General features: G+C 33.0%; 1 pseudogene; it reads left to right on the forward strand.

Moving 5' to 3' along the window:
* Positions 1 to 3,085: 3,085 nt before the first annotated feature.
* Positions 3,086 to 3,703, forward strand: LOC125619842 (annotated as a pseudogene).
* Positions 3,704 to 19,351: the final 15,648 nt, after the last annotated feature.

Raw genomic sequence — 19,351 nt, forward strand, 5'->3', positions numbered from 1 at the left:
AAAACACATCATGCCATGGGCATCCTTAAAGCGACAATTACCAATAATATAATTTAACTTGTAAAATAATGTCTTCAGTGGAGAGTCTTATGTAAATTATTATATAGATCTTGCACTAATAATATTTTCTTAATTTAAACAAAAAAGTTTTCATGAATAATCATGTTTATTGTTACACTTTCCATTCTATGTTCTTCTGTCCATTCATATGTCAAATTTGATACCATGAACAATGTCAGTGCAATAGGATCTCCAATAAACTTTCGAGTTACATGGTATTCTTGGGAAACTTGGTGTTTAATTTATTTGCTTCACTATTTAAATTCCAGTGACTTTAGTGCATCTATAAGTTCATGTTGGAACTCAGACCTCTAGAAAATCCTGTCTACTCCTCTCCCGGTCTCACAGACATGTCAGATATGTCCCTATTGGATATTGTCTTGTCTGCTAGGCCTTTCATCTCTTCAACAAAGCCACTCAGCCATCACTGGAGTTCTTCAACTATACCTTTGGGCATTGCAATAACACTGTTGAGGAATTCCCATAATGCCAGTGTGGTGCTGTTTTCTACACCAAAATGGGGAAAATGCTCAGTTACCTTTAACCTGGCATGCTTATCACATAGAGATCAAACATGGCCTTTTGGCTTATAGTCTTTCAAGATCCCAGTGACATGCTGGGAACCAAATATCATGCTGACTGCAGTATTTTTATGTCTCTCTTGTTCTGTGTAGTTTTCCACTCCCTGTTCCCAGTCCTTGTCTCAGAATCTTTCTCCTTAATAAATTCTCCTTCAAGTTAATCAACTGATGTAAAGAACACTGCAGGCGGTAATTCTAATATTCAGAGTCAGTGTCTAGAATGTTTCCATGATAAGCATATACCAGATGTCCTGCTGATCAAATGAAGTATATTTTTCTTTCAAGAAAATAGCTTCAGAAAACCTTGTAAAAGAACCTATGTGTAAGGCAAGTTTCAGCCTCATATAGATGTGATTTTCTAGCTCTGCTCCCAGGGAGCAAAGAAGCTGTCCTACCAATAATCATCAAATCAATTGATGCCAGTCTTTTCTACTTTTTGGTAAAACAAACAAATAAAAATGGTCAATTAATAGATATTATTATTTTTATATTTATTTAACCAAAAATTCTCTTTAAAGTTTTGCCTCCTGATTCACCTATTTTCCACATCATTCTAAATAAAAAACTGTATATTTAGTTATTTTCTATTAAATATATTGCTAGTTCAAACTATTCTAAAAAATGTTTACACCAATTCTAGTTGTTCTGTCGTATAGATATACTTGAACTCCACATTATTAAGGTGTCAGAGGATTCTTCCAAGAGAATCTAGTATATTTTAATTTTCATAAAAGAATAATATAGTTAACAAAATTTAGTAACTTCCAATTATCTTAATTTTGGAAACACTATATATATTTTATTCTTGAATCAATGTCCTCCAGAGAAGGAGCTAAAAGGAATATCAGTCCTCAGAGGCTTGGATTCTGATCAAAATACATTCAAATTCTTACTCTTTGGGGGTTTATACTATATGTATTCTTGAAATTTTCAACTAATTTTTCTTCTCTAATACCTATTTGCTCAAAAAATAGATTTGATTATGTGTTTTGAAGAGGAAAGATTATTTGTCACATGAACCAAATAGCTAGATCATAATTATAAAGTAAATTTGGGTTGGAAATTGCAATGCTGTAGAATTGTTGCTTCTCTACCTTGAATGTTCTGAGCAGGTTACAACTTTACAGCATGACTTACCCATCAACACAAGATTTAAACTTTCCAATTCAAAACAATTTGTTTGACTTTCATCTTTCATTTTGAATATGTAAACTTAAAAAAGAGTAATGGAAGACATAAGGTTAAATGATTTACTCAAGGATACATAAATAGTGCATGTTACGATTATTTTAAATGTAAGACCTTTCCCTTGGAATTCTGTGCCCATTCCACATAGTGTAGCTGATACACTTATTAACATTTGTGAACTGACAATTCATTATGATTATAGTTATAATTACATCCTATTAAACACAAATTGATTTGAATTAAAATTCGGTGATTTGGAAATCCCTAACTTTAGATTTTTTCCTATTTTCATCTAAAATTACTAGGAAAGGCTGGGAATGTAGCTTCATTATAGAGTGCTGATCTTCAATCCCCAACACCAAAAAGAAAAAGAAAGAAAGGAAGAAAGAAAGAAAGAAAGAAAGAAAGAAAGAAAGAAAGAAAATTACTAGGAAAAATATTTCACTTCTGTAACTTTAAAAAATTTTAATATCAGAGAATATTCTACAGCCAGTACTCAAATATTTCACTTGAAATGGGGCATACAATAAAAAATCTAATACAACATTAACTCTGCATAGTTTTAATAAATGATTAGTCAGTATGCTGAATAATACTTGCAATAATCTTTTTTGGTAGAGTGGAAGTGGTGACTAATCTATTTAGCTTCTGCTATTATGAATTAACCCATCCTTTTAATTGTTTTAATTTCTTAACAAACATAAAATAAGCACAATATAAAATATGATGGCAATGTACTTACTAATAAGATATTGACTACTATTTCTTTCATTCATTTTCCTACAGCAAGGCATTGATTACTGTTCTTTGAATAATTCTCAGATATCTCCATACCTATCTAAAATTGCTTACTGGTGATTTCATAGAATGTCCAATGATGTAGGATATATGCTCAATAGAAGTTAGAGAATGATTCTATTTTTTTTAAAAAAGGAAATGGCCATATGCAGAGACATATTTAATATCTATGAAATCTTATTAAATTCAAGGTTGTTCAATAATTTGTATTATTAGAATATATTTCTTGAACAGAATATATTAGAATATATTCCTTGAACAGAACGAAGAGTGTATGGAATAGGAAATGTTTATATCAAATGGAATCACTTATTTTCCATGCTAATTATCTGCTTTAAGTAATAACCTGTTTCTTCCATGAGCCAATGATCGTCCAGCCATGGTTTTAACCCTCTTTGGCATCCACATGACCATTTTATCCAAAGGACTGGGAGCCATGGGAGGTGTCAGAGTTTTCCATGGACAAACCAAAGAAGACAGAAGTACTTCTCCTTCCTTGTGGTTCCTTTAATCCTATTGCTGATATGAACCTCAGGTTGTTTGAACTGGCCAAGGATGACCTGAACAGCACAGAAAAATATAGAGTTATCAATGGCAACTTCGTGATGCATACGAGAAGAAAGGAATCATCCCTTCCCAGCACGGAATTATCATGGCAGAACTTGCCACAAAGAATTCAAGTTGGATGTAAGTGGACACGTGGGAAGGTATTCAGGAGCAGTGGAGAGAGAGACTGTTAAGACACCGTAAAGAGAAGCTGGAGGCTGGAAATTCTGATCACAGGCAGCTGTGCTGAAAGGACTGGAGGAAGAGCAAGTGGAAGGAACAAAGACAAGATTCAAGTCAACAGAAATCACTAAAGCCGAAACAAAAGGTGTGCCAAAGGAGAAGGTGATGTGTGGTGGCAGACTATGGGTCCATAGGAGTTACTCAGGATAGCAGTGACGCTCAGAAAGCCGTGTTTGAGTCTGAGGTGCTGTGGAACACCCGTGCAATTTCACCCTGTGAACTAATGGATCACCAACAACATCTCATCCTGGAAGATTCAGAGAGCCCTCAGAATAAGCCCACTTTAGTCAATTTTTTGCACTGCCATGACCAAAATACACAAGAACAACTTAAAGGAGGAAATGTTTAGTTGGAGCTAAGAGTTTCAGTGGTCTTAGTCTATAGATGACTTCTTTGCTCTAGGTCCAATGTGAGGCAGCACATCACGGGGAAAGGGCCCAGCAGAGGAAAGTTGCTCAGCTTGTGTGGTGGGTAGGATGCAGAGCAAGGCAGTGGGGAAGAGAACACAGGGAAATGCACCCTTCCAGGGCACACCCCCACGGACCCATCTCCTCTAGCCACACCGCACTTGACTACAGTTACTACCGAGTCCATTCAAACTAGGATGAATTGATTAGATTACAATTCTCACAATTCAATCATTTCACCTTCAAATATTCTTGCAAGAATACAGGAGATTTTGGGGGACATCTCATATTCAAATCATAGCAAGGAGATCTGGTCCTAGAATATATTGAAAATCTCTGAGAATTAAAACAGGAATGTTGGTATTATTCTGGCTCCTTTACAGAGAAACACTGTAGAAGCCAAGTCAGAAATGATACAGCGTGGTGATTCAGATTTGAAACAATCTGGTGTTGGTAACTCAGGAAAGGAATTGTGACCCTGTTTTGTAAACTAAATCTTCAAAGTCCAATAAAAATCAGTAGGAAATTAAGATCAGATTTGTCTTTTTTTTCTTTTTATCAGAGTTGCTAAGATGAATGTCTTCAATAAGACCTTTATATAAAAAAAGAATGTGCTAATTTCTTTATCTTTAGAACAAGAGATTAGCAGCTCAATAAAAACAGAAGAACTTTCAATGAAATTAATTCCAAATAGGTAAGGAAGGATATCTTGGCTGTACCAGAAAAGAAAAGCAAAACAAAATCCTGATTTTAGCTGGCTGCTTCTTAGGAGACTAAGGCAAGAGGATCATTTGAGCCCACAAGTTCAAGATCAGCCTCAGTCTGGGCAACATAGCAAGACATCAGTATAGCAAAACAACAATAAACAAGCCTCTGTGTCAAACAAAAATCCAAAATAAAACTAAACAAAATCCTAACTTCAGTTACAAAAAGAACTGACATTTTATATATGCTTGCTGCTGACCTGTCTTCACCCAGATAGACAAAGGAAGGGATTCTTTAAAAAGTTATCTAGTAGGTGGGTGCAGTGGTTGAGGCAGGTAGACCACAAGTTCAAAGCTATCCTGGCAACTTAGTGAGACTCTGTCTTAAAATAAAAATGATTGCTATTGCAGCTCAGTTTTAGGGTGCTTGCCTAGCATGTGTGAAGCCCTGGATTCAATCCCCAATACTGCAATTAAAAAAAAAGTGATCATGTAAAATGCACCATTGATAAGTTCTCTCCATTTGTTCAGAATAAAGATTGTGAATCTACCTGGCAGGAATCTGAGTACACCATAGTTCTTCTAGGCACACATCAAAATAACTAAGTTTGCCAGGGCATATCTGCCTGAAACTCCACCTTGGAGCCAGGGAGTGGAGTCCAAGGCTTCAACTGTTTAGAAAAGTACAAGAAGTAGATGCCCACTGCCTTACACATCACACACACACACACACACACACACACACACACACATTTTAACAAAGACTCATGGATCATGTTATAGCTCCGGCCAATCTTTTGAACTTTAGCAACAACCTCAGAGATTATGTAAAGCTACTTCAAAGAACCTCAGAAAATGAGGAGGCTCATTTAAGGACTTTGTAAGTCTGAATGCCCTTGGCCTTTATTGGTAGCTTAGTAATCAAAAGGTGAGCAGAAATCCTAAGAACATAAGAAATGTGGCATCAGTCTGCCCAGCAGCAACTTTAGTTCAGATTGTCTTGTGTTTGAATAAACTTCGTGCTCTCAGTTTAAAACTCTTGAGTTCCTGAGGCTTTATAATTCTTCAGAAGAAAAAAAAAATATAACTGTGAAATTGTATAGTCAAATATCAATTTACAGTTGGAGAAAGGAAAATGTTAAAGTTGGCAAATGTATAGAAGGTAACCTAGGAAGATAAAATTTTCTCTTAAATGAAAGAATTTGATATTACCAGGCTGAATTGTCCTTCTACATTCTGATATATATTGATTCCCCTAGGTTCCTATGGTACCTCTAAATATGTCCCAATATGTCAAAATGTTTCGCAACAATCCATAGCTCTCTTCTTGTCTGCCAGGCAGTAGCTGCTGAAAACATCATTTGTGAATTTTAGTTTTATTAGATTATATTGATTTGCATTCTTAGAAAAGAAACAAAGCTAATCCTCATTGATAAATTTTTGCTTCTTTATATGAGTTGGTCTTATCTTTGATAAAGTGCAAATATAATACATAGTAACTACCATAAATATAAAATATATTTTATATTTATTTTAAATATATAAAGTATAATATATATAAAATATATATAAAATATATATATAATATATAATAATATATATAATATATATATAATATATAAAATATATAAAGTATAAAATATATTGAATTATAGAAGTTTGTAAGTTTAAATAACTATTTAAATTAAGAGGAAATATCTATAGTCTAAACNTCTGTCTACTTTTGCCATTAAGATTTCAAATATTACAAAAATGTTTTGGTCTTGAACTAATATATTTCAGTGACTATTTTATTTGGTAAAATAACTACTAATTTGCAAAAAAAATTATAGTGGTTTTACTATAGCAGACAACTTCAATAGAGAGATAATAGCAAATCATACATCATTCTAATCTCTAATCCTTAAGAAATATCCATTACAATTCAGTGGAAATATAATATTCATAATAACTTTTGATTGACATTATACTATTTTATGTTCTAAACTTTGCAATCAAGTAGGTCTTATTTGTAGTAATACTTTCAGGGTGAGATAATTGTCTTTTTTAGTAAAAGTAGGAAACAGCCTAGTTTGTTGTTATGTTGTTTAATTTCTAAATATTTATGGATCTTTCAGCTTTTTGTCTGTCACTGTTATATACTTTAATCACATTGAAATTTAGAAAACTCTTTGAATGAATGTTAATTTTGTTAAGATATGTTACTGTACAGAATTTGATCTATTTGGTTAACATGCCTGAGCTTGAAAAGGATATTTATTCTTAGATTGGATGGAGTATTCAATAAATGTCAATTAGATCAAACTGATTAGTATCGCTTTAAAGGCAAGCTATAGGCTTACCAATTATCTGACTGTTTATTAATTATAATAAAAAATTTCAAGTCTGAAACAATAAATATGAATTTCCCTATTGTTTCTCTAGTTTTTGTCCGATATATTTAGGTGCTCTGTTGGTTGGTACAATTCGTGTATTTTCTTGGAGATTTACCAGTTTAACACTATGTAATGCCTTTATTTATTCTTGTTGATCTTCCTTAATCTGAAGTATTCTTAATAATAACATAACTATTCCAGTTTTCTTTTGATTAATGTTAGCATATTTTTTAAAAATCTGTCTAACTCTTTAAATACAAAGTGTATTTTAAAAATAGACAATATGTATTTGGGTATTTATATTTTTGTTTTAAATACACTCTTACAGTTTGTTGCATTTCAATTGTTGAATTTAAACCATTAAAATTTAAAGTGGTTATTTATCTACTGCAATTAGTATCTACCATCTTTATCATCATTTTGTTTTTTTTTTTACTTGTTTGTTGTCCCCTCCTTCTTTTTTCTATGCTTTAATTGAGCATTTGACAAATTTGATAATTCTGTTCTTTTAAAATTTCAATTGTGCTTCTTTTTAAAAAGCTTTAGTGGTTGGCCTAAATTTATGATGAACCACTTTAACCTAAGCCCACCTTCAAATGATACTATACCAGTTCAAGAGAATTATAGATGTCCTAAAGCAAAGTAATCTAAATCCTTTATCCCTATCCTTTCTTTGTCCACATGAGATTTCTTTCCAGGGCTACAAATACCTCCCAAACTTAGAAGCTTAAAACTAAAATTTTATATCTTTGTTTATCTGGGTGTATTGTGCTCAGATTTTCAGTTCTTGCTTGGTATTTTATGCAATTGGACACACAGAAGATTAGGGAGCTAGGACCAGAATTGTTTTAGAACTCAACTAAACTGGATGACTAAAGCGATCCAATCACAGACCAGGTGGCTTTGTACTTTTATTGGTATCCTATTGTTGTCATAGCACATGAGTATGCAATTTTTAGAAGTTTAAACAAAAAAAATTATCTTAAAATTTTGTAGGTCAAAAATATGACATGGGTTTCACAGGCTAACTGGTGAAAAATTGTTCACATCTTCTTTATCTGGATTATTAAAAGAATATGCTATATTGACTCAGAATTTTACCTCAGATGTAGAACTGAAGTTCCTCTTTTCTTTGTAATTGTCACATCAGGTGAAAGACATTCCTACTTAATTCTAGAGGCTGCCCACATTCTTTGGCTCATGACTTTCTTCTTCAGTCTTCAAATTCATTAATAGTAGGTTGAGTCTCTTACTCTTGCTTTTACTTCCATACATCTCACAGATTCACTTTTCCTTCCTTCCTTCCTTCCTTCCTTCCTTCCTTCCTTCCTTCCTTCCTTCCCCTCTCTCCTCTCTCTCTCTCTCTCTCTCTCTCTCTCTCTCTCTCTCTCTCTTTCTTATTTTCACTTTTAAGGACCTATTGATTACATGAGGCCCACCTGGATAATTCAGAATATAATTTCATATAAATTCTGGTTGAAGATTCAACACTTCAGTTACACACACACACACACACACACACACACAGAGAGAGAGAGAGAGAGAGAGAGAGAGAGAGAAAGCTTGTTTTCGTCATCTTTGTGTTCCTGTAACCAAAAGACCTGAGAATGGACTCCATACCTCTGAGCCTCAGTGGCATAGACAGAAAAGAGTGGTGGAGGAAGGAAGCTCAGGACATGGCAACTAGGAAGGGGAGAGAGAAAGAGAGAAAGCGAGAGTGCCCTTAGCAAGGACAAAATATAGACCCCAAACACCCCACCCCCAGTGACCTACTTCTTCCAGTCACAACCTACCTCCCTCAGTTATAGCCCAGTTAATCCATATCAGTGTATTATTTCACTGATTATGTTCCACCTCTCATAATCTAATAATTTATCTCTGAAAATTCTGGCATTGACTTGGACATGAGCTTTTGGGGGACATACTAAATCATAACAATGCTCTTAAATCTAGGGAAATGTACTCAACTTCATTTATATAAGGAATGTGCAAAATACCCTTTTTTATGTAAGGTAACATAGTTTCTGAGAATCACAGCATAGACATTGGGGGTGGTGGTGGCATTTTTATCCCTGTTCTTTCTTTGTCCACATGAGATCTCTTTCCAGGGCTATGCCACATGTCCCGTTCTTCTGAGAGTATTGTGGATTAAAGGTTACTACACTTCATATATGATACGTTACTCCCAAGAAGGAACCCTCTATGAACAAGTATTCTAATGAGACAAGAAATAAAATCTGTGCATGGTGAGAGATAGAAGTTTATTTTTCATTTTGCTGCATATGGATTTCCAATTCTCCCAGCACCATTTGTTGAAGAGGCTATTTTTTCTCCAATGTATGTTTTTGGCACTTTTGTCTAGTATGAGATAACTGTATTTATATGGGTTTGTCTCTGTGTCTTCTATTCTGTACCATTGGTCTACACATCTATTTTGGTGTCAATATGGTGCCATTTTTGTTACTATAGCTTTGTAGTATAGTTTAAGTTCTGATATTGTGATGCCTCCTGTTTCACTCTTCTTGCTAAGGATTGCCTTGGCTACTCTGGGTCTCAAAAATAAACCCCTATGTCTCACCATGCACAAAACTCAACTAAAAGTGGATCAAGAATTTAGGAATTAGTCCAGAGACCCTGATCCTAAGAGAGGAAAAGGTAGGCCCAGATTTTCATTATATTGGATTAGGCCTCAACTTCCTTAACAAGACTCCTATAAATATAGCTCAAGAAATAAAATCAAGAATTAATAAATGGAAGAGATTCCAAGTAGAAAGCCTCTTCTCATCAAAAGAAACAATCGATGAGGTGAAGAGAGAGAAATTTTTGCCATATGCATTTCAGATAGAGCACTAATCTCCAGGATATATAAAGAACAAACACCTTAAAACCAAAAAGCAAACAAACATACAACTCAATTAATAAATGGGCTAAAGAGCTGAACAGACTTCTCAGAAGAAGATATACATTAGATAAACAAATATATGAAAAGATGTTCAACATCTCTAGTAATTAGAGGAATGCAAATCAAAACTATAAGATTTCATCTTATGCCAGTCAGAATGGCAGTTATCAAGAATACAGACAACAATAAATGTTGACAAGGATATGGGGGAAAAGGCATACTCATTCATTGCTGGTAGGATTACAAATTGGTACAACCAATCTGGAAAGCAGTATGGAGATTTCTTGGAAAATTTTGGAATGAAACCACCGTTTGACTCAGCTAAACCACTCCTTGATCTATACCTAAACTACTTAAAAACAGCATACTACAATGATGCAGCCACATCAATGTTTATAGCAGCTCAATTCACAATAGCTAAGCTGTGGAAGCAACATAGATGCCCTTCAATAGATGAATGGCTAAAGCAACTGTGGTATATATACACAATAGAATATTACTCAACACTAAAAGAGAATAAAATTATTGCATTTGGAGGTAAATGGGTGGAGTTGGAGAATATCATGCTAAGCAAAGTAAGCCAATCCCAAAAAACCAAAGACCAAATGTTCTCTTTGATAAGTGGATTCTGATTCATAATGGGGGGCAGGGGAGGGCATGGTCAAACTGGAGGAAGTTTTTTGGGGCAAAGGGGAGGGAGGAGGGGGGAAGGTTCATGGGGGCAGGAAAGATGGTGGAATGAGAGGGACATCATTACTCTAGGTACATGTATGACTGCACATATGTGTGATGCTACATTGTATACAACCAGTGAAATGAAAAGTTGTGCTGCAATTGTGTACAATGAATCAAAATGCATTCTGCTGTCATATATACATAATTAAAATGAATAAATTAATTAAAAATGTATAACTTGTCAAGTCATTTCAGAACTGTATCAAGAAATCCATCTCTATAACATGTTTTCTACTATACTGTCACTCAACAACCAAAGGATCTACCTGAATTTAAGAAAATTAAACCAAAAAAATCAACATTTTCCTCTTTTGGGGAGTCAAATTTTAATAAATGGGACAAAAACACATAATCAGCCATGATTTTCATTTCCTATTGATATAGAAATATTTACCCCAAAACTCTGTAGCTCTAAAACCAGTTTTATGATTTTATGGGAGCAGTTCTCTTGAGTTAGTTAAATATGGTCAATGTATCTTCAGTAATCTGAATTCTCAACCAGTCTAGAAATCTAAGGTGATAGCCTCACCTGGCTATAGTCATCATTAGTTCTTTGCCAAGGGCTGAGTTTGGGATCCTGACAGGTATGCTTATTTTTGGTTGTTTCATGTAGTTTGGGCTTCTTATGACCTACTCACTGGTTTCTGAGGAATATCCTAAGAGTGAGGGTTCTAAGAGACCCAAATGAAAACTTTAAAATTTCTTCTGACTTTATCTTAGATGTGTCATAATGGCATTTGATCTTCATTCTATTGGTAAAGAAAAGGATTTTGGTCAGCCTAGATTCTAGGGCAGGAGCAAATGGCCCCTCGATGCAGATAGAGAGAAATCACTGTAGAAGAACATGTGTGTCATTGTTGCCATCTTTGGAAAGAATAATCTACCGTATAGAGTCACATATATTTTGCTTATCTTTCTGTTTGGTACTGGAGTTTTCTTTTTCTTTTTTTTTAATAAAAATGTTTTATATTATACTTCTTTATGAGTCACTTTGAAAATTCAATGACAACACAACTGGTTACCTTCTATGGTTCTAAGTGTTGATGACAAGCGCAGGTAGGTGATTCTTGCTTAGTGCCTATCATGTGATGGTAGTTAGATATCAACTGAGTCTAGAGTTATTTGAATACATTTTTATGCATGCAAATAGCTGGGGGCTAGTTGAATTTTTCTCTATGAAGTCTGTCAATGTGGCCAGCATGAGCTCCTCACAGTCATGGGGGCCTCAGGGCTCCTACTGATCATGAAAGAAACTGCTGATCCTTTTAAAAGTAAATCTTGGAACAGGCAGAACATCACTTTTACTTACCTATAGGGTCCAAGTAGGCTGTGTTAGCTTAGAGTCAGGGGAGGATAAGCAGAATTTGTGGAAGAAAGGAGTGCTAATGGATTTAGTCATCTTTAATCTTCATATTCATAAATGAAAATAGCTCTTTCCCTCTTATATGAGTTATAAATGGTTTCCCCAGACTATTTTTTTTGGTGGTGTTTTTGTATTCAGAAAATTTAAACAACAGTTTAACTACAATAAATCCTTATATTTGTTTATTTTATGTATAGAAATGACTTTTTTATTCTTATGCTATCATTTGAAATTATGTTTTTTTCTAATATTGTTAAAGTTTTTTTATTTAAATATTTGAATCATATGTAATTTATTTTTCTTTTATTTTATGAATTCATTTTTTTGCCCCTGTTGACTACTCTGTTTCTAATACCATTTATTAAATAATTTTTATTCTACTGGTTTTATTCCCTTATCATATAATCAGATACTTATAATTCTTATACATTTTGAAACTTTTCATCTTTTTCATTTGTTCTTTTGATCTATTTCTTATTTATGGTAAAACGGGTTCTAATAATTGTGGTTTTATATAACAGTGGAAAGGGATATATACCCTCAATATAGTTCATCAATAGAATTTTTTAAAAAACTCTTGCATTATCATTTACATTATAATATCAAAATTAGCAAATCTGGTTCCAAAAATGAACTTGTTTTTTTTCCAGAAGAAATACTTCCATTTTTATGATGTTGAATTTATCTACCCAAGAATGCAATACGATTTTCTAAGTCTGTGACAGTTTTGACCAAAAGATTGGGGTCAAATTGATGTCATTTTCTTTTTTTAATTAAGTGTCATAAATTTTTCTTGACATACTTCAAGTATTTAAAATGATTGTTTATTGTAATTATTGTAAGTGTAAATACTTTTCTAATAAAGTAAACTTATTGTCATTTATATACATTTTTTTCCAATCATATTTCTGACTTCTCTACCCATTACCCATTATTTCCAACTTAGTTTTCCAAGAAAATAACTATGCTATAAAAATTATAGTAATTTTACTTCTGAGACTATACATTTTGCAAGACAGGTTTATGACACTGTTTTCTCATATATGTGTGTCTATTGGGCTAGAAGAGAGAGCCATCTTTAAATGGAAATGTTTATACATGCATATTACTGTTAATATTGCATATTATCTTTAACATGAATTTACCATTACAGTTCCATTAAATTTTATTTGAAAATACTTGATCTAGCCCAACTTCCATATTTTATGGATGAGAGAAGACAGATCTAGAGAAATTAAATGACTCCATGGAATTCTCCTACTTAGTTAGGAAATGGAATTAGGAGTGAGGATAGAACTCACACAGAGCATTTCTACCTACTGTTCTTCCCCTCACTATACTTTCTGCCTCAGTCAAACCAAATGGCTTGATATCCTCTGTTCTGACTCCATGGCTTTGCCCTGTTCTCTCTGCACATGACAACCTATACCACTTATCCACAAATACAGTGTCTATATGTCATTTTCAAAACTTGCGCGTGTTTTTATCATCTTCCCATGTTTCTCATTCTTCATAAAATGCAATACTCCCCTCACAAACTCATTGTTGCTGTGTGCTTTCCTCATGGCTCATATCATTTTGTAAATTACACTCACTGGTGTGCATGTACTGTATCCCTTCCTGGGCTGTTTTACTTGTGCTCAGCCTTGCAGTCTTCCCATTTTTAGCACACTGCATTGAACATAATAGAAAAATGAAAATGTTTTTGAGTTAATGGCTAATAAAATCCATATTTTTGAGCCATTATATATACATGCATAATCTATCTGCATTCATATTTATGTGCAAGTACACAGGTTTATACACATACCTATATTCAGATATAAATCGAAACTTTAGTGTTGATAATTTCCAATATATTTAAAATATTAATGGAGATGTTCTTATGAAATATCTTTGATGGGAACAATATATTCAGGGTTTTGAAGGTTATTAAATTTGGACATTAGCCTATGGCATATTATTAAAATGACACAGATAAATGTAACTGTTTGTATGCCTATTGCAATAAGGAAAAAACATTGTATGATTCAATATTTAAAAATGATGATATGAAAATGTACAATTTCATAAAATAAATGAAAATATTTGGAAAATAGTGCAACCTTTATTTATGAATCTAAAGTTAAAAGAGAGAAGCACCATGCAGAATAGCATGGTTTGTTAAAGAATCATAAAAATCTCATTGCTGTATTTTTGAAGGCATACATTATGCTGAAAATGGAAAGTTTTGTCATATAGTAAATATAGTACAGTAATAGAAAGTAAATTTTGTTAATTGGAATTTTATTAATAGGTGACTAATATAAGAACACACTGAGTGCATAAGGATTTGAGAAGTGGTGGCATACATGATGAGTGTGTGGAATATGTTTTATCACAAAGGAATAGATTGGAAAAACCTGAATACATTACCTGTCCAGGTAGGCAATAAATAAGATGAACTTCTTATACAAAATATCTTTTCTCTCAAGAAAGGTGGGTTTTTACCAGACTTATTTAAATTAATTTTCTTTACAGAGTATGCCATCTGTTATTCTGACATGTTATATGGTGAAAGGGCATTATGAATACTGCTGCATGCCCCAATAAGCACTCTTTCCATTATTCACAAAGTCAAAATTTAGAATACATCACCTACACTATTAAACGCCTTTCTTGAAAGTCAATCATTTGAAGAGTACGTCATAAGAGAGTTTTTTGATATAAAAATAACTGAACGGTATTTTATTCTACTTATTTGAGCACATTTTTTACAGATATATTTCATACTTGGCTCTTTTCCAAGAGTACTATATATAATTCTTCCTTCTTTATTTTAGAAGTTTCATCTGTGTTTTATTTTTATTTTTTTAATATTTATTTTTTAGTCATAGTTGGACACACTATCTTTATTTTATTTATTTATTTTTATGTGGTGCTGAGGATCAAACCCAGGGCCCTGCACGTGCTAGGCAAGCACTCTACTGCTGAGCCACAGCCCCTGTGTTTTATTTCTAAATAAAAATTATTTAAAATAATTTTTTATTTGTCAAAGGCTGGCAGTAATATCTATGAAGCTGACCATATGCATAATCTAAGAGTTGGATATCCAACTAAAATTTGTATACATGTATTCACGCAAAGTCATAGTGTAGAAAGTTCATCCTGGCAGTATTCATAATACTCCCAATCTGAAAGCTACCTAAATGCCTATAAAAAGGAATAGGGTAATAAATACATTGTTATATAATCACATAATTGAATTCTACAGAACAATGAGAATGAACAATCTATAGTATACCTAATGATTTTGATGAGTCACCAAAAATATGAGTGCAGAGTGAAAGAAGCCAGATACACAAAGCTGCATATTGAGTGAATCCAGTTATATGAAGCTTAAAACAAACAAAAAGGGCCTGTAAGAAGTAAAGGCTATGGGGTAATAACCAGAGAAGGCATTTAAGTGACTTCTGATTGCTGGAAAAGTAAGAATGCCTGCTTGCCAAGGGTGCCCACCAATGGTTGTACTCTGTTTCAGAAATAAGAACTTAAGTGTACTGTTTATATGTCTTTAAAATTCAATAAAAAATTTGAGTGTCCGTGGTCAGCTAAAAAAATCAGATGTGTATATTTAAAATAAAATTATTGGGGCCACTTTGCTAAAAAATCACATAATTTCCTTGTCACAATATTTAAGAAGTGGCTGTGTGTTTGTTAACCATTTAAATAAAGAGTGCTGCTATCATGTTTAAATCTGAAACAAAAATTATAATACTATCATAACATATATAATATTTCCCCAATTTGCAGAAAGTTTTCAGATACCTCATTCAATTTTTTCCTCATTTCTAGTACTTTATCAGGCTACATAAAGTCCATCTTTGGCCCTCTATTTTGAGCATCCATGGAGTCAACCAACCAATATCAAAAACAGTTTTAAAAATTCTATACCTATACTGAACTGTATTTTCTAAATAATATAGTATAATAGAGATTTACACAGCAATTGCATTCAATTAGGTGTTATAAGTGATGATTTAAAGTACACAAAAGAAAGTAAGAAGTTGTATGCAAGCACTGTGACATTTGACATGAGAGACTTGAGCAATTGCAGATTTTGGTATCTTGATTGATTCTTGTTAAGTCTATGCCATTCCCCCCAAAAAATATTGATTTAAAGCTGTTCTAAAATATGTTGCTCAAGCTAGAAGGAACAGAAGATATGGCTGTTTAATAAAAGTAAACTTAATAATATAGTGATTATTTCCATATAAAAAGAGGATTTTACTCATAGTTCAATTTTAGGAATAGTCACATTTAAAAAAATAAGCTTTTTAAAAAAATTTGTTATAATTTTAAATTTACTAAAATAGATACAAATTTACTTATTACATATATCCTACAAGATTCACCTGTATTACCACTGTACAAATTAAAATCACAGAAAATTCTTGGATGGAAAAATAACCTAATAAAATGTACATATATTTGACAAAGGTATTGCTCCTCAAATGTGAATGAACTTACCAAGTTTTCTCCTGGAAGTTATGATTGCATTTTAAGGTTCTTTGGGTTGAGGCTCAATTTATTTTCTATTGTTTATTATTAATTTTCTATTATTGAATTCAAGAAAGCTCCTAGGCCTTAGAATGAGTGAATAGAGCATATTTGCACAAATTATAGTTATCCATATTACATTTATTCATATTACAATATCTAATGTGGATATTCATTAGCTTTAGATATTTCATAAATATTCTAGTTATACTGTTATGGGGAGCCGCTCAGAAAACACTCTAAGTCCAAATTCAAATCAAAGAGAGCTTTATTTACCTGACCAGGGATTGTCATCCACCCATAGAGACTGGAACTCTGTGGGAGAACAGCAGCTTCCTGGTCCATCCAAGGAGAATATAAGCACAAAAACCATACCTCAGTGACGTGCTTTAAGCTAGTCAATCATGGAAATTAAAATATTAATAAGTGGGACCTGTGAGTTCTAGGCAAGATGGTAATTTTCTAGTTGGCAAGCAAGTGATAAACAGAAGCTAAAAAAGCATTAGCTTTGCAGTTCAGTTGACCACAGTCCTGGTTTCAAGCAGATGCTCAACAGTCACATCTTAAATTTGGGCAGGGGTTGGTGGGGCAAGAATCTACTTCAAAGTCATGTAGACCCATAAGGGCATTCAAACCCAGGATGTAGTTCACCATGACCATTACTGCATTCTGAGTAGGGTACAATTTGAGTGGTACAAAGTACAGAAAGATATTTTTTTTATAAGAAAAAAGCTCTATTTTTTATTTCCTAGAAATGTGCCTTGCAGTTCTCTCTTCACAGGGACAGTAACAAAGAAAATAAGATGGAGTTTATATAGTCATATTTTACTCAAATGACGACAGTGACCCTATTCCCATAATCCCAGCAAGGTGGGAATTATTGCAAGTGACTAATGAGTCTCTACCAAAGTAATTTCTTTACATACTCAGTATTAGTAACTTATTTGATGCCTACTTAAAACTTATCTATGGCAGCACATGCAGATTAACACAGTGTTTCCTTGCAGGAAGAACTGGGATTCTGTCAAACAGCCATGGTCTTTGTGTAATCTTAGTGGTGACTACTGGGAACTGAAAATGATGTGTTGGTGATGTATTAATACATGTTCAGTGTGTGATAATGAACCTTACAAATTCACTCCCCCAGCTAGTCTCTATTTTTGATTTCCCTAAACTTGTATTCTTTTTTAAAAATAGATACTTTTTTCGGTTTTACTGATGTATGATTGAGCAATTTGTATATATTTAAGCAGTACAAAGTGATGTTTTGATATACACATACATTATGAATCAATTATCAGACAAGCTAGTTAACATATCTATCACATAGTTTAGGTAAAATAAATGAGTTACTTTTTGTGTGTGTGGTGAAAACATATCTACTCTCTTAGCAAATTGCAAGTATAAACTGTTAACTATAGCCACCATTTTGTACATTGAATCTTTAGAACTGATTCATTTGTTAAGTGAAATGACCAACTTGTCTCCATATTCTCTGTTCCTGTTAGTTTGACATTTTTTAGATTCTACATATAAGTGAGATTATGAATTATTTATCTGTTTGTGCCTGGTTTATTTCTTAGTAAAATGCATCCTCAAGGTCACAAGTTTAATCTCCAGCACTGAAAAAAAAGAAAAGAAATGATGAGATATTTATATTATGTATAAATATTATTCAGCCTTTAAAAAGAAGAAAATCATTAGTTTTTCCTTAATGATATTTTTCAGTTTCAAGTACTGTTACATTTACCCATCATATTTCATATTTATTGTGTGTGTGTGTGTGTGTGTGTGTGTGTTTTGGCTAAGATGGTTTCTCAGACTTTCCTTGTTTTTCTGATCAATTTGAGAATTTTCAGTACTACTGATGAGATATTTTTCAGAATTTCTCTGTAATCTGTTTAGTTTAGTGCTTGTCTTGGTGAGAATCAGGTTGTGAGTTTGGGGGAAGAAGATCATAGAGACAGAGATGAAATGTCATATTCATTAAGTCATCCCAAGGTTCTACAACTTTTGTTATGAATTTCCACTGTTGATGTTAAATTTAATAATGAGCTCAGGTAGTGGCCAGGTTTTTCTGTTGAGTAATTTTTTCATCTTCCCATATGGTATTCTTTAGAAATGAGTCATTTAAACCATAAAAAGTGAGAGTTGGATTCCTCCTGCTTGAAAGAATATATACACATGAATTGATTCTTTTCTACATGTGAGGTTTTTCTCCTCTTCCTTATTTTTATTCAACCAGGTATATCAGCATCAATGTTCTCTCTAAAATTTAAAATATACTTAGATATAATAAAGTAATACATTATTTAGTTTCTTGCACAATCTGCTATGTCTTTGGGCACTGGAATTTTTTTCACTTGGATCCTGCATCACATTGACATATCTCTGTCCTTTTATTTTTGAGCACTGTTTTTACTTTCTGGCCCTACAATATTCTTGAGGATTGTCTTCTATATTCTTTATCTTACACCTGGAATCAGCCATTTTTCCAGGGAGAACAGGTCCTTTTATGAGAACATGGTATCGGAAATCAGGATCTGAGCACTGGGTTCACATCACTTCTCATGTCAAAGGATATTCTAGTATATTCATGAAAAAAACCTCTACCAATTAATTTATTTCTAATGATTAGTTGTATCTTAGTTTCATAAAGTCTCACCAAAATGCTACTATAAATCATGTTTACTCAAATTTTGGTTAGATTACAAAATAAATAAATTATTTCTGTGAAATGAGAAACTTGTTTACTTTGAATGTTCACTTGCCACACAAAAAAATATACCAGGAAGATGCTGATTGCTATAGTTAAGAGAATGCATATCTTCCTGAGACACATCAACATTTTTTTTAGGTTAAAAAAATAGTTTCAGCTATTTTTCTACAATTCTTAAAAATATATCCTGT

Source organism: Marmota marmota, unplaced genomic scaffold, assembly GCF_001458135.2.
Source record: "Marmota marmota marmota unplaced genomic scaffold, marMar, whole genome shotgun sequence".
Classification (NCBI taxonomy): domain Eukaryota; kingdom Metazoa; phylum Chordata; class Mammalia; order Rodentia; family Sciuridae; genus Marmota; species Marmota marmota.